Below are 4,881 nucleotides of genomic sequence, written 5' to 3'. Positions count from 1 at the left end.
CCTTTATTGCATTCTGAATTGGAGTGTACACATGTTGCCCAAGACTGATGCTGGACACATCTGGAAACAGTTGTTACCGACTCTAGAAAATCATTGCTAGAAACTGAACTTCAGGGATGGCTCTAAAGGTTGCTGTGAAACCACTTGGTTCTAGGAAAATACCAGACTTCAGCATAGCATAGGTTGGTGTTTGATACCAGCTTTGCTTCTGAGGAAGCTAATATCAGCATCCAGTGTCAATGAACGCTGGAGACCAATGGAAACAAAGGTGGTAGGGAGAAGCAGTGTGATTTTCTCCCATTTTCTGTGAGAGTAGCTACCCTACAAAGGGGCTCTTTACACCTTGAGGAAATTAATCACAGTATTTTTTTGCTCCTTACAAGAAAGAGGCTCATTGTCTCCTGAAACAAACAAATGGCAATCCAGACAATAAATATGAAATGACTTATAACAATTCCCAAAAGCAACCTGCATGTCCCAGAGAAGCACTTCAATGTCAGACACTGGTCAGAAAAACAACACAATCATCCTAAGGTCATTTGAGGTATGCTTAGTCAGGTGTTGTTCATGGCAAGGCAACTTCATCACCCACCTAGTTTAAACATCTCTTTTGAACATTACACTTTCAGGAGATTTATTTTGATCATTAGGTCTTTGCTGGCAATTGTCTTTGTTGTTCTAAAAGTCACACTTGAAGAATCACTGCTTCCAAACTCTCTTCTGCCACAGGAGAGCTCTGTGTGGAGCCTCTGGGAAGGCACCAGTCTGCAAATCCTGGAAGACAAGAAGATCCTAAAGAAACAGCATGTCCTTTACTATAAAGATAGAGATGCAATGGCCCTCAAGAAACTAAAATTTTCCTTGGGAACAGGCAAAGGCTGGAGTCAGCCAAAGGGAGAGCTTGTCTCCCTGGAATAGTGTTCACGTAGATCTGACTAGAATGTCAGATCACTTGCAGGGGAGTCTAAGGTAGGGACAGTGATGACAGTCAGAGCCACCCTTGATGTCTCAGCTGTGCATACCTCCTGCTTTCTTTAAGCCTAAGCCTCATGTCAGGACCCTAGGGGTGGACTGCACAGTCCATAAACTTTGTTTCCCTTCCCAGTGTGGCTACTTTGAATAAATTTGTTTTGCGTTCCACTGTTGTCTATGTATTAAGCTGTTCAAGGGATGAATGGAGGCCTGTCTGCCATATGGGGCTGCCAAGGACTAGGCCTGGTCCTGGTGTAGGTAGCATCCTATTTCCTCTCGCATGATCTTTGCCCTTTACTGCTCTCCTGTGTCACTCACACAGGCCACCCTGGCCAACTGTATCCTGAGAACTGGTATCATATCCTCAAAGAGTAGGCCCAACCACTAGCAATACACGGGGTTGGAGTTTTTATTATGGACTCATCTAGTTTTTGTTTTGGTTACTGAAGGAAATAAAAGGGGGGAGGGAAGAAAAGGGTTGAAGAGTGGGAAAAGTAAGAGAGAAGAGAGGGAGTTCCCTTATGCTGGCTGAGAGACTAGGCAAAGTGCTCTGTGGTCCCTTGCTGGAATTATTGTATAATAGATGAAGAATAATATTGACTTTAAGAACAGATCTGAGGGGCTGGCGAGATGGCTCAGGGGGTAAGAGCACTGACTACTCTTCCGAAGGTCCTGAGTTCGGATCCCAGCAACCACATGGTGGCTCACAACCATCCATAATGCGACCTGACGCTCTCTTCTGGTGCGTCTGAAGACAGCTACAGTGTATTAAGCCAGAGAGAGTGAGAAAGGAGAGAGCAGAGGTCCTGAGTTCAATTCCCAGCAGCCACATGATGGCTCACGGCCGTCTGTACAGCTACAATGTACTCATACACATAAAATAAATAAATAAATCTTTAAAAAAAAAAAAAAGAACAGATCTGAGTCCAAGTCTTTAGTCCATAATAGAACCCTGAGTTGTTCATTTGTAAATGGCATTGATAATGGTTCTCACAAGGTGAGTAATAGTAGCTATTAAATTAGATAATAATTTCAGAGTATAAACAATGTGACTAGAATAAAAAGATACAGGAAATTAGACAAAAACCTGGCCTCTGCTTCTAGAGAAACCACAGACAACTCAGGTAGACAAGTTACTTCTAAGTAACAACATAGTACACAGCATCCTCCAGGTACACAGCATCCTCCAGGCACACAGCATCCTCCAGGTACACAGCATCCTCCAGGCACACAGCATCCTCCAGGCACACAGCATCCTCCAGGTACACAGCATCCTCCAGGTACACAGCATCCTCCAGGCACACAGCATTCTCCAGGTACACAGCATCCTCCAGGCACACAGCATCCTCCAGGTACACAGCATCCTCCAGGCACCTTAACATCAGCAGAGAATGTCCCTGGAAGTTTACCTTGCTGGTTGGCACTAACTTTAACAATAACACAATGTAATTGGTTTTACTCTTTCTCTATATAACTGTTTCTGGAGGCTGGATTTATTTTACATCAAAATCCAAACAACCATGTGTCAGTGGGATAGAAAGATACTACTGAAAATTAAGTGTGTTCTGTTGCATACAGAACACATCTGTACTGAAAGGAATTTTGTAATAAGTGAGAAGACATGCTTATTATTTTTTTCATCTGTATGAAACTTATCTTTTTCTAAAATTCCAAGTCAAAGTAGAATTTTATATAAAACAGAGGTTGAAAACCACTGAGAGATCTTTTTTTCCAACCCAGAGTTTCTTGTTTTGATTTTCAGAGATATTATCATTTTGATCCTTGTGGCTGCAGATTTGGAAGCCTACAGTACTTCTGAATCCTTTTCACTGACCAGTGTTCAAAACTGAAAAAGAGAACAGACTTGAATAAACATAAGGTGGAACAAAGGCCGTATTAATTTATTCCGAGTACCCAGAAAAGGATGGCCATGGCTGTGGTATCTGCCTTATTATCAGCCATACTGGGCATTTAATGCAGACAAAGCTCATACACTCAGTGCTATTCAGCATAAATATGACTGTTTTACTTTTTAAAAAAAGTGTGTGTGTTTGTGTGTTTGGGGCTCACGCACATGTGTGTAGTGCCCTCAGAGACTGTAGGAAGGCATTTGATACCCTGCAACTGGAGTTACATGCACTTGTGGGCTCCTTGATGTGGGTCCTAGAAACTGAACTCTGATCCCCTGGAAGAAAAAGAAGTGCTCTTCATCACGAACCATCTCTCCAGCTCCATATCTTTTATTTTTAAATTGTGTGAACTTACTTCACATTTGATATGTTTATAAAAAGATAAAGAAGTATAAGATATGTTCTACGGGGGTGTCGTGAGGTATGGGGGAAGGGGGTGCCTTAGCAGGCCCATGTGGAGACATCCCTTCTCCAGAGGGACCAGACACAGCGTGGTATAGTATAGAATAGAGTTTATTCAGGGAATGGAGAGGGGAGTTAAGAGAGTAGTAGAGGCAGAGAAAGGCAGAGAAAGGGAGTAGAGAAGTAGAGGCCAGCCATGACTAGATGGAGAGTGGGGGAAAGGGAATGGGGAGAGCGGGGAGCAAGGGAGAAAGAGAAGAGGAAAGAGAAGAGGCAAGAGAGAGAGAAGCAAGAGAAAGAGGAGGGGGCAAGCAGCCCCTTTTATAGTGGGGCAGGCCTGCCTGGCTGTTGCCAGCTAACTGTGGGGTGGAGTTTAGATAGAACGTTCACACACTTTTCTCAACGCGCACTCTGAATTTAGTTCTTTGTCAACCTGTCATGGATGCATGAACTTTTGGATATCATCCTTAGCTGATACACGAACTATGCTGAAGCCATCCATCCCAGCCATCTGGGACAAGCCGTCTGTGTTACCTCGCCAAGTTGCTGCCAGACCTCGGATTTCCATCACCATTATTTTTGCAGGAAAGCCTTAGGTGCAGCTGCACCTGCTTTAGTTCATGTCCATGTGTCCTGATGGCTTCTCCACAACAGAAGGTCATGTTTCGGCGCATGGTGGAGGTTCCTTTTGTGACCACAGGCATGAACAACAATGGGTGAAGCATTGGCGGAGTGAGCCAGGCCCCGCTGCTCTGGGCATGCTCAGTCCCAAAGCTTTTTCTTCGCCTTCCGTTCTGCTTGGGGAGATTCATTGGGCAGACACACCCCACCCACAAACTGCAGCGTCACATTCAATCACCCCATTAAATCTAAGGCCTGAGAGCGTCCAGGAGCTTTGGATAGATTTATAAGCCATGAGTGGTGTCTCTGTCCGTAGTCTCAGAGCTGAGGGTGAGGCAATGTTGCAACTCAAGCCTGGGCTCATAGTGAAGCGTCTTAAGGAAAGAGAAAATAGCAACAAACAAAGCCTGTCTCCAACAATCACAACAGCTGCTCCAATTCTGCTGGGTGGCCACAAACTCCGTAAGTGTATATTTTCCTGGTGATGATGTCCCCAACATCAAAGGGACAGATCATAGGACCAACGCAGCACTGAACACCCCCAGAGAGGCAGCACACACCCTGTGCTCTGTCACAACCGCCTGCTATCCATCCCTGCCATCTCAGTGAACCTGTAATTCAATGAGAACACCAGATAGATTATATACTCCCTTCAGAAAAAGGATTGGTCTAAACACTTGCTTCTTCCTGGCGGGAGTTATAGGATAATAATTTTTCTTTTGCTTTGGAAAGACTAATGTATGGCCAGCATAATGCACCAGCCAGTAGAAGAACAGGTTAGAAAGCCTGACCACCACCAGGATCAACACCATAAATAAAAAAAATTTAAAAACTCCAATAAGCTCTAGGACCTTGATGCCCCCGTGACCCTAATGTGCTCCAGCATCTACAGAAGGCTGCACCCTCCACAGTGTGTGTGAATTACCAGCACTGCTCCTGTTCTTCAGCAGGTGCTTCTTCACCAGTCCTCATGTAT

General features: G+C 44.5%; 1 long non-coding RNA gene across 1 annotated transcript; it reads right to left on the bottom strand.

The window, feature by feature from the left end:
- Positions 1–617: 617 nt before the first annotated feature.
- LOC116094808 lies at positions 618–3,929 on the bottom strand. The gene is made up of 2 exons (XR_004120325.1): positions 3,819–3,929; positions 618–774 (listed from the first exon to the last, which is right to left on the bottom strand). It is a non-coding gene; the product is annotated as an uncharacterized LOC116094808 (long non-coding RNA).
- Positions 3,930–4,881: the final 952 nt, after the last annotated feature.

The sequence above is a fragment of the Mastomys coucha genome, unplaced genomic scaffold, assembly GCF_008632895.1.
Source record: "Mastomys coucha isolate ucsf_1 unplaced genomic scaffold, UCSF_Mcou_1 pScaffold17, whole genome shotgun sequence".
In the NCBI taxonomy this organism is placed as follows: Eukaryota; Metazoa; Chordata; class Mammalia; order Rodentia; family Muridae; genus Mastomys; species Mastomys coucha.
This window is presented reverse-complemented; position numbering and strand designations above follow the sequence as displayed.